Source organism: Nerophis ophidion, linkage group LG01 (assembly GCF_033978795.1).
Source record: "Nerophis ophidion isolate RoL-2023_Sa linkage group LG01, RoL_Noph_v1.0, whole genome shotgun sequence".
NCBI classification, from domain to species: Eukaryota; Metazoa; Chordata; class Actinopteri; order Syngnathiformes; family Syngnathidae; genus Nerophis; species Nerophis ophidion.
In genome coordinates, this window is record NC_084611.1 from 66,874,102 (window position 1) to 66,886,769 (window position 12,668).

Genomic DNA, 12,668 nt, shown 5'->3' on the forward strand with positions numbered 1-12,668 from the left:
TTGTCTGGGCGAGGGAAAATTTGGGTCCTGGGTTTTATGTTTCCATAGAAGTCATTCGAGCTGCTCTCTGCTTTTTCACATTGGGATTTGCATTCAAAAGGTCCTGAGTAGTCTTGGGTTCAATCCCGGGCTCGGGATCTTTCTGTGTGGAGTTTGCATGTTCTCCCCGTGACTGCGTGGGTTCCCTCCGGGTACTCCGGCTTCCTCAAACCTCCAAAAACATGCACCTGAGGATATGTTGATTGGCAACACTAAATTGGCCCTAGTGTGTGAATGTGAGTGTGAGTGTTGCCTGTCTATCTGTGTTGGCCCTGCGATGAGGTGACAACTTGTTTAGGGTGTACACCGCCTTCCGCCCAAATGCAGCTGAGATAGGCTCCAGTGAACCCCCCCGACCCCAAACGGGACAAGCGGTAGAAAATGGATGGGATGGATGGATTTGCCTTCAAAGCATTAAATGTTTTGATACCCAGAATGCTTTACACTATAAAGGGGCGGTGTAGCTTGATTTGTATAGTGGCTGTGCCAGCAACTTGAGGGTTCCAGGTTCGATACCCGCTACCGCCATCCTAGTCCCTGCCGTTGTGTCCTTGGGCACGGCACTTTACCCACCTGCTCCCAGTGCCACCCACACTGGTTTAAATGTAATTTAGGATATTGTCAGGACTATGACTTGGATTAGTTTTGCTTCTTCGATGCAAAGAATATTTGGAACGAGCCAGGCGTGAATGTGAGTACATGATTAATTTATTTACACACTATAATACAAAAAGGGAAAACAAAGGGCGCGCTCAGTGGCGGAGAATAATCTATACTAAACTCCAAACAAAACAGCACAATGGAATGACTAAATACAAATAAACAAAAGATACTATCAATGTTACAAAAAAAAAAAAACTTGCACAGAGGCATAAATATAAACAAGATCTTACGTGGCGTGGTCAAATCGATAATCAGCGTGGCAAGGCAAGGTAGGTGCGTGGTCATCAGGGTTCGATACAAAGTCCTGTAGGTAAAGCAAGTACACAAGCAAGCAGCAAGTAGTACAGCAAAGTTCCCAGGACGAGGACAGAAACAGAATGGTATAAATAATGACTGTGATGATGATTACTAACAGATGTGAGACTGAGGACAGGGGCGTGACTTGGAGACCAGGTGGAAACTAATGAGTAACTATGGAAACAAACAAAACCAGGAATTGCAAAACGGGAAACAAGAGTCCAAAAACAAAACATAACATGATCAAACATAAACCCAGATTAACAGGCATGACGGATATTGGGTTTCAGTATGTAAAAGCGCTTGGAGTCAAGAGAGAAAAGCGCTATATAAATGTAATTTACTTCACTTCACATGTACCCATTCACAGACACATTCGCACACCAATGGCGGAAGCTACGTTGCATCAGGGGCAACGGTGAAGTGTCTTGTCCAAGGACACTACGACCGGAAGCTGTAATTGAATCTGAAACCCTCAAGTTTCTTGCACTGCCGTTCTACCATCTACACCACCCCATTTAAAGGAATCTTTAACATGAGTATAGGTTTGTACTGTATACGGGTATTAGTATAGTACCGTGATACTAATGAGTCATATTCAGTGCAATACAGCCTCTGAAAAGTACAGGTCCCGCACCTCCCCACGCCCGTGTCGTCCTCACGTCGCATCATTGCTGGTTGTACGAGCAGACGAGCTTGTCCCGCTGCGCACAAGGGTTGAATGAGAGTTCCCGCTAGAATCTTCAGGGTGCTTTTGTTGACCAGAGGAGATTCTGTAGAGAAATCTTGTTCGTTGGTAAAGGTAAAGTGATTAGTGATTCCTAAAGCCCAAATAATGTCTGTGGGCTATAGAGCGTTTTCCGTTCGGGCTCCAGTACTCTGGAATGCCCTCCCGGTAACAGTTCGAGATGCTACCTCAGTAGAAGCATTTAAGTCTCACCTTAAAACTAATTTGTATACTCTAGCCTTTAAATAGACCTCCTTTTTAGACCAGTTGATCTGCCGCTTCTTTTCTTTTTCTCCTCTGTCCCCCCCTCCCTTGTGGAGGGGGTCCGGTCCGGTCCGATGACCATGGATGAAGTACTGGCTGTCCAGAGTCAAGACCCAGGATGGACCAATCGTCGGGACCCAGGATGGACCGCTCGCCTGTGTATCAGTTGGGGACATATCTACGCTGCTGATCCGCCTCCGCTTGGGATGGTTTCCTGTGGACGGGACTCTCGCTGCTGTCTTGGATCCGCTTTGAACTGAACTCTCGCGGCTGTTTTGGAGCCACTATGGATTGAACTTTCACAGTATCATGTTAGACCCGCTCGACATCCATTGCTTTCGGTCCCCTAAGGGGGGGTGGGGGGGGGGTGGGGGGTTGCCCACATTTGAAGTCCTCTCCAAGGTTTCTCATAGTCATCATTGTCACTGGCGTCCCACTGGGTGTGAGTTTTCTTTGCCCTTATGTGGGTTCTTCCGAGGATGTCGTAGTCGTAGTGGTTTGTACAGTCCTTTGAGACATTTGTGATTTAGGGCTATATAAATAAACATTGATTGATTAATTGATTAAAGTTAAATAACTATACAATAAAGTCAAATGTCGGAAAGCCAAAAAAAAAAAAGTTTCACCTTGGTGGACAATAAAGATGTATTCTATTCCAAACAAACAAAGAAGTCGAATAAATACAAAATATAGTCGAAGTACCACAATTATCTTTTTCAGCCTTTGCAGATCATGAAAGAATGACTGTAACAGCAGGTTTATTACCACTTTACTACTGTGACGGATTCATTTTTGGCTGTTTGGGTGATAACACGCTTAGTGTGCTACTTTGCAGATTAGCGAAGATAAATTCCGCTGTGATCACTGATCAAAGTTTTGTTTTGTGTGCGGATGTTTGACATTGGAACACAGCCAAGCAGCGATTGTGTGTTCAGCGTTGATAAGAACAATCTGTGTGTACAATCTCGTCCTTTTCTGCAAAAGCTACACATCGTCTGGCTATCTTTGCCACTTCAGCATAAATCATTTACGTCTGGGGCGCAGAAACGCTTGGAATTTCATTGTAGATATCGCATTTCTATGTTTATATTTTTTATTTTTTTATCACGACTTGATACATTTTTTGAAACTAGAAATAACACAATACGCTTCACATCTCTGTGGTCGTCACAAAGTTTCACCCTAAGCTGCTCGTCAATGTTTCAGAGCAGGATGAGAAGGTTATTGTACTTCCTGTCTGCCGGGGATTTAGAGGAAGGCGACAAACGGCATCCTGTTCTTGCCCTCCTCCCTTATCATTAGAGAGAAGCAGCTTTGAATCATCTTCTACCTTCACTTTGTCTAATCGTGTGAGAGCGTGAATGTGCGTGGGCGTGCGCGTGTGATACCCAGGGAAGACGTGGGTTTTCCAAGTCTTAGTGTATTTCAAAGCGGCAAGTGCCAATTAAAAGTGATCGGGCTCAATGCAAGCTTTGTGGCTGCGAGAGTAGTAGAAGAGCCAACAAAAAAATGAATCAGTCGTGGCTTCTGTTCAAGAGAAGCACTTTGCCATCGCTAATCCCAGAGGAGACTTTGATTAAGACCCAAGTGATGCAAAGGCTGCTCACAAGGACAGGTGTAAGAAGATTTTTGGGGTCGTGGAAAAAAGACGTTAGTCTGTCCTAACATTTGCGTTTGACTCATTGATCCCTGCTTTTTTTATTTAATTTTTTAAGTACTTGTATGCAATGAGACTGTCAGACTTGGACTTGGATTTGGTTTACTCCTTTGATGCAGAGAGGATATGGGACGAGCCAAACGAGAGTGTAAGTACATGGTTTATTTGAATACTAAATACAAAAATTATCGAACTAAGGGTGCTCACAAAGAGGTACAAAACTTGGCTACAAAAATACAAACAGGAAAACAAAACACCTGCTTGATGGCATGAAAGACGATAAACTATCAACTTAAACTTGCACTGTGGCAGAACTATGAACAACTAAAGCAAAAACACTTACTGTGACCGAAACAAGGGGCATGGATAGCAGGGTGCGTAGCAGGTAATCGTGAAGGCATGAAGCAAAATGCAAATAGCAAAGTTCCCAGAATGATGAACAGGAAGCAAACAACTTAAGTACTGGCTGTGGTAATAGAAAACAGGTGTGAGAGGCTGAGGATCGGGGCGCGACTTAAGGGGACCAGGTGGAATCTAATAGGTTGGCATGGAAACAAACAAAACCAGGTAGTGCAAAACGTGACTGAATGTCCAAAATCAAAACATAACATGACTAAACAAAACATGATCCATGGGTGTGACAGAGACTTGTTCATATTTTATTCAAAACTCTTATTCTTCCATGGTCTGGGGACAGGCCACAAGATGTGTAGTGAAGCCTAAACAAACACTAAATATATTTGACCAAAAACCAATGAAACATCATCTCTTAGACTTAGACTAGACTTAGACTTTTCATTGTCATTCAAATTTGAACTTTACAGTACATATAACAACTGAATTTTCTTGCGTTAGCTCGTTGTAGAGCAGGATAAAAGAGCAATAAGGTGCAGATAAATAAATAATTAAATAAATTACTGTAAAGATAAATATAATCCACTTTTGCATATGCAACCACATTTATGGATGTATGTTGTATTGTCCTTACACTATTGGGGACGGCGTGGCGCGGTCGGGAGAGTGTCCGTGTCAGCAACCTGACGGTTCCTGGTTCATTCCCTACCTTCTACCAACCTTTTCACGTCCTTTGTGTCCTTGAGCAAGACACTTCACCCTTGCTCCTGATGGATGGTGGTTAGCGCCTTGCACGGCAGCTCCCGCCATCAGTGTGTGAATGTGTGTGTGACTGGATGAATGTGGAAATAGTGTCAAAGCGCTTTGAGTACCTTGAAGATAGAAAAGCGCTATACAAGTATAACCCATTTACCATTTATATCCCAGCGAGTTAATCTGTTTTTGGGTGGAATTGAGGGGATTATTAAGATGCGTTCAAAAGTCTTCAGCCTAAGAGAAAAAGCTGTTACAGAACCTGGAGGTTCTGCTACGGAGGCTGCGGAACCTCTTTCTAGAGTCAAGCAGTAAAAACAGAACTCGGTGGGGGTGGGAGGAGTCTCTGCAGAATTTCAAAGACCTGGTCAGGCAGCGGCTTTTTGTGATTTCCTGAATAGGAGGAAGAGGAGTCCTGATGATTTTTTCCCCCGTCCTCACCACTCTCTGCAGATACTTCCAGTCTGAGGCACTGCAGGCTCCATATTACCCAAAAATATAAAATGATGAGTTTTGATAATTTTATAAATTTCTCATTTTTAAAAGATATTTCTAAGTGTTTTAATGGATTAGCACATGTGATGTGTCAAGAAATACAAAGATACAGTAGTGAAGGTGTACGGACTCGAGCCGCAGTCGGTGGGAGCTGTAGAGTAAAAAGGTGCCGGACGACTCTGGGTCAGTCTGCATTTTCAGTGAAAGCCTCAACATCTGTGGAAATCTTTGCCACTGGAGTTAAAGTCACAATCGGACATTAAACTTTTCTCCACAAAAATGAAAAAGTGGCTTAAGGAAAATCAGAAGTGCATGAGCAATAGAACTGGGTGTAGTATGGACAAATGGGGCCAATTATTTTCAATGTGCTTTTATTTTTGTACTTGTCTTAATCCTTTTGTATGTGTTTTACACTTTTCTCATCTTTTTTTAAAAGCCTAACTGTAACGGGGGAGAGGAGGCGTGGTGATACGCGGATTGTTCTTCCGAGATGATGCAGCAGGAACTCCGGAGACAGTGTGAAGGTAAGAAAATGATTAAAAGTCCATAAATCAGGCAGGAACAAACAAAAACAAGGAGAGTGTGTGCTTAGCACAAGGAAAGCTAACGGAATAGCTAAAACACAGAAACGCGTAAAGCAAAGTTTGGCTCAAGGAACACAAGGGACTAATGTAACAGTTGCGTAAAGTAAGCAAAAACAGCAGACTGAGTGAGGGGAAAACCAGGACTAAATAGCACTCTGATTAGTGTCCGGCAGCAGGTGAGCGACTTGAACACTAATCAGAGGCAGGTGAAAACAATCAGCACCCATGACAGCCAAGAAACACAAAACAGGGGTGCTTAAACAGAACTTAAACCACAAGTGAATCCAAACCCAAAATAAGCTATGATCCGATCCGGCAACGGATCATAACACTACGGACAAGGTTTGCAAACTAGCCTGTGGCTATAAGTCTTGTGTATTTTGACATCGGTTACCTATGGATAGCATTTGTTCATTGTACTGTCCCTGTTCATAAAATACATGAATGGATGAATTCATTCATTTTCGTTATATCAACAAGACACACTGAACATTACATGTCCCTCTTTTTCTTCAGTCTTTCACATGTTGAAGCAACAAAGCAAGCTCACTTTTAATAATCATATCCTTTCTTCATTTTATTTTATTTTATTTTATTTTATTCCAAAATAATTAGGGATTTTCACACGCAAGAGAAACTGTCACGATGCTTTTTGTATTATTGAATATGTCCATCTTCACAAGGGGCTTCACGTTCTCATACACGCCTGTCGGCTGCTACTGCAGGTATTTGCTGCCCTCTAGTGGACAATACCGAAACATGCATACACACATTTATCAATTACATAGTTTCCTCTTTTATTATACAGAAACAAAAATGAAATTACGTGACACCTCATTTATCAATATCTGACATCTTGTATAATTTACAATTGTAAAATATGTTTTTTTCAAACTGTAAATATTTTCTGGAATATTTATCAAAAAAAAGACACATTAAAGAAAGATCATATTCATATCAGTTTGATATAATATTGTTTAATCAATATACAATAATGCATTAGTTAGTGTGAGGTTCAACCTACATAGCAATAAGATTGATATCAGAGGTTATAACAGTATCAGATTGATATGATCAATATGATATATTATTTATAATTATGTGTACTTTTTGTGTTTGTTTTGTTGATATTGTTATATTTTCAAACTGTTGACATAGTTATATTTGTGTATGTGTTTAACAACATTAAAGATATTAAATCCCCCACACAGATCCGCCCAGCTTTGTATAATTGTCATAACGTTTTCCTTTTATGACTGAATCAATAGAGCTCATATATATAGATTGAAGTTGTATCAATACAATTATTTTAATGGATTAGATTGTTTTAGACAATAAATGTTTTTGTTAACTTTTGTGAATCCCACCTCTTTTCTGCTCGATAAAGCACAACATATAATGAATATTTATGTCAAAATAATTACAATTGCGAAACACTTGTCTTTCCATACATATTTAAAATAATCCAAATGATTCCACAAGTAGATGAAATAAGATACAATCATGAACAAATGTAACATAAAATAGGTACTATAAAACAGAAAATATACATTTAAACACAAAAAATGTTGATGATACTAATAATACTACTAATAATATGATATAACTGTTATAGATGTAGAAGAGCTGATGGTAAACTAAAATTTTAGTCAAATGTGGAAACGGTTTAAAACTTGAAATACCGTATTTCCTTGAATTGCCGCCGGGGCGCTAATTAATTTAAAACCTCTTCTGACTCCTGCGCTTACCAAAGGCAAGCGGTAAAAGTAAGCATGCGCTAATTATTTTAAAACCTCTTCTCACTCTGGCAATTACCAAAGGTATGCAGTAAAAATTTGAGTGTGATGTAAGCTTGGACCTTAAATCCTACTGAATAGCTCTTAATCTTAATCCCTTTATGCGATTTCAAATTACCGGTATTGAAATCAGCCTCCACCATTTTGAAAATGATGACAGGGGAAGTGTCACGAGTTTGACCAGGCGGTAATACTAAGCATTCGCAAATTATTTTGCGAAGCGAGTTTGACCCGGCAGTAATTCAAGGCAGGCGCATACTATATGCCCTGCGGCAATTCAAGGAAATACGATAGTTTAAAGGTTAAAATGGTTTAAAGAGATGAAGCGCAGATGCTGTATTGAAATGTAGTATGAACGTGGAATGCTAACTGTTATAGTTAGAAGAGCATACCGCAAGAGGTTACACAGTAACAGAATCTATACATTTTTGATCTAGATTTATCACAATAGCAAAAATGCTGGCATATAAAGTTAGCATACTAACAGGGTTGCTGAGAGCATACTTCTAACATGGTGCCAAGTCACGAAATCCATAATAATTAGGTGGAAATGCACAAAATGAGCTAAAATGCCAACATTCTAACATGTTATGCTTACGATAGCAATGAAAGGGCTAACATAGTTCTAAGATGGTGCCAAGGAACGATATCCATGTTTGTGAGGTTAAAAAGTACAAAACTAGCTGAAATTTTAGCATACAATGTTAGCATGCTAACATTATCAAGGTAAAAGGGCAACAGCTAGCACACTTCTAAGATGGTACCAAGTAACAAAATCTATGATTATTAGGTTTAAAACGTACAGAAATAGCTAAAAACAGGTAAAAAGCTAGCATACTTTTGAAATCCATGCTTATAAGGAAAAAGGTGTGAAAGTTGATAAAATGCTAGTATAAAATGTTACCATGTTAATATTAGCATGGTAACAGGGGAACATCTAGCTACTTCCAAGATGGCAACAAGTAACGAAACCCATGATTACTAGGTTTAAAACGTACAAATTGGTCAAAATGCTAGCATAAAACATTAGCTTGCAAACATTAGCACGCTAACATCAGCATGTGAATAAGTGAAAGGTTAGCATACTTTTAAGATGGCGCCAAGTAACGAAATTAAAACATTAAATAAAACATTAACATGCTGACATTAGCATACTAGCAGGGGAACAGCTAGCATACTTCCAAGATGGTGCTTTCTAACAAAATTCATGAGCTAAACAGGGTGGTGTTTAAAGACTGAATCAGTCAAGAAATTTGGGAATTGTGGAACTTTTTCAACTAAAATGAAAACATTTTCAAAACGGGGTGCTTACTGTTAGTGGATTACATTTGAATGCAATATGTGCTGGTCATATATATACATATATATATATATATATATATATATATATATATATATATATATATATATATATATATATATATATATATATATATATATATATATATATATATATATATATATACATATATATATATATGTATATATATATATATATATATATATATATATATATATATGTATATATATATATGTATATATATATGTATATATATATATATATATATATATATGTATATATATATATGTATATATATGTATATGTATATATATATATATATATATATATATATGTATATATATATATATATATATATATATATATATATATATATATATATATATATATATATATATATATATATATATATATATGTATATATATACATACATCCTATTTCCTTGAATTGCCGCCGGGCATGTAATATGCGCCTGCCTTGAATTACTGCCGGGTCAAACTCGCTCCCCAAATTTAATAGCGGATGCTTCATTTTTCTCGCCGGGTCATGACTGACGCTTCCCCTGACGTCTTTTTCAAAATGGTGGAGGAGTTTTTTTGCCTTTACAAATAGTAAAGGCAAAAAAACTCCTCCACAGCCATACATATCACACTGATGGTTGTGATATAAAACAACTTTAACACTCTTACTAATATGTGCCACACTCTGTGAACCCACACCAAACACATTTCTGGAGAACATCGGCTCTGTAACACATTATAAATGCAACATAACACATACCCAGAATGCCATGCAGCTATGACTCTTGGCTATATTATACACCCCGGTAGCACCAAACCCCGCCCAATTTTTTGTTTATTTCGCACTAAATTTTTTACTGCATACCATTAGCAAGCGCAGGGGTGAGAAGAGGTTTTAAAATTATTAGCGCCTGCTTACTTTTACCGCATGCCTTAAATAAGCGCAGGAGTGAGAAGAGGTTTTAAATTCGTTAGCGCCCTGGCGGCTATTCAAGGAAATACGGTATATATTTATACATATATATATATATATATATATATATATATATATATATATATATATTAGGGCTGGGCAACACTTAAAAATTTTAATCAAAGTTAATCACACTATTTCTCCGATTAATAGCGATTAACTGCATTGTATACACAAAGCCCAATAATGAATTCAAAAATAGTTGCACCTTTATTGGAATATTCTCCCACATGAACAAAAGCGCCAAAACATTTGTTGTGCAAACACAATTTAAATCAGTCCTTGTTAAACAGTAGCAGTTAAATAGCATATTTTATGATAATCAACTCAAAAAATGTAAATACAAACATTTGAGCTTACTACCACTGCCAGGGTATTTAAGTTATCCTGTTTGTTATGGAAAATAAATATAATCTACATACAAATCTCTGAGCCACAATCATAACATCTGAACAGGCAATTTCTGAGGTAACAGCTGAAACATTTTTTTTATCAGGAATCTTATGTTTAAAAAACTTATATTACAGGTAGTGGGCTGTTTTAGGGAATTTTTGATCAAATTATCCATGGTAGCAATATTAATAATGTTGTGTTTATTCTGCGTAGTGCACTTAAAATAATTAAGACCATATCTAGGAATTGATATGATGGGAATTTTCCGATTGTTTGCTTGGTGCTTTAATAAACTGAATGTATCATATACCTGGTACTATATTGTGATGTTATGAGCCAGGGAAAAAAAGAACTACCCTACCCAGCATGCAACAGGAGTGACGAGCATGCGCGGTAGCTCGGTATAGGTTGTGTCGCCATGACGGCATCTTGTATGTTGTGATATGCATGCTCTGAAAGCAAACGTTAAGAACTCAGCCAACACTCCTCGTCTGCATTATTCATAAATAGACAGACAACACATATACTCCACTGCTTCACAGGCCGCTGGATGTAGCCGGCAAAGTATTCCCATGCTAGCTAGCCGGTCTAGCCAGCACGCGTCATTCAGTCCAAAACGGTCCGATCTATCCACATTCAGAATTGTCTGGCGGTCGGAAGTGATCCCGGAGTGACCACGGTGTAAGCCAGCCATGAAATTTGCAGAATTGTCCGGTATTTTTGCCAAATGTTCCATCTTTACCAAGAGCCCCTCGACGCCGAAGCCCGTCCGGGCGTCGCCATCTTGTTAAGAAAAGGCGTTAACAAAATAAAAGCATGTAAACAACATACGCAAATGTGCGATCAAATAATTGTCAAACCTTAACAGCCCTGAAACGTCAGAATCGTTATGACAATGTTTTGAAAGCCCACGAAGAAAGAAAGAAAGAAAGAAAGAAAGAAAGAAAGAAAGAAAGAAAGAAAGAAAGAAAGAAAGAAAGAAAGAAAGAAAGAAAGAAGCAGCTCACGACAAAGAAAGGTGTGCACCTTTTTTTTTTTTTAAATACACATAAGATAGTAGTATCAGTCTTGAGAAGCAGGAAGCATCTTAAAAACACAGATATCTGTGAAATAAACTAAAAATTATGGATATCATAATACCATTTTTTTTTTATTATCCATCCATTTTCTACCGCTTATTCCCTTCGGGGTCGCGGGGGGCGCTGGAGCCTATATCAGCTACAATCGGGCGGAAGGCGGCGTACAGCCTGGAAAAGTCTCCCCCTCAACGCAGGGCTAACCCAGATAGATATTTAATGTTCATTTAACCAGGAAAAAAAATTCCCATTGAGATTAAAAACCTCTTTTTAAGGGAGTCCTGGCCAAACGGCAACAAAGTTACACATAAAATTACATTCATATAGCAAATAAAAATGACAGGATGAACATAAAGTAAAAAAGTTACAAATAACCAATGATATGTTCATAATGATTAATTTGCTTAAACCAAATGAAATAATCCAATACAGTAGCCTTCAAGTTATGTTCACAAAAGGCTCTACCTGCAAATATACAGAGTCTGTTTTCACTCAGAGATGGTCCATATGAACTCAGGGGTGTCCTGAAATTCAAACAAAGCATTGTAAATTTCAGAAAAATTGTATGTAAATTATCAAAAAACTCTCCGTTCTCTGAGTTCCCAGTGAACAGCCTTTGTTGCACTAAGCCAAAGACTTGGAAAATTCCGCTGTGTACGATGGAAAGAGACGGGAGGGGTTATCTAATGTCATCCAAGACCTGCCCAAGCTCGATCCAGGACCAGTCCAAGCAGGAGGCATCTTTTTCTTTTGTGTTAATGTGACCAAAAACAATGGCTGTTTACATACCCACCATTCCTTTAGAAAAGGCTGTTATGTAAACAGGGAATATCCAAATAAAGGAGACGTGAACCTCTTTTTTGTTACAGTGTAATGACACTGTACAAGGTTACAGATGTACACGTTTCTTCTCAATGTCTCTGTTTAATTATGTGTTTCTTGTGTTGTTTAACAGATGTCATTAGTGTTTGAACCTGACAGTAAATTCCACATTCAAGGCTCAAACGTTATTTTTAGCGGGGGTGAAACTTTAGGACAATGTGTCTTCTAGCCCAATGTCTTTCAACCTGTTTTGAGCCAAGGCACATTTTTTGCTTTGAATAAATCCGGAGGCACACCACCAGCAGAAATCACAAAATAACGAAATTTAGTTGACAGTAAAAAGTCGTTGTCGCAATTGTTGGATATGACTTTAAACCATAACCAACCATGCATGAATATAGCTCTTGTCTCAAAATAGGTTTACTGTCACGACCTGTCACATCACGCAGTGACT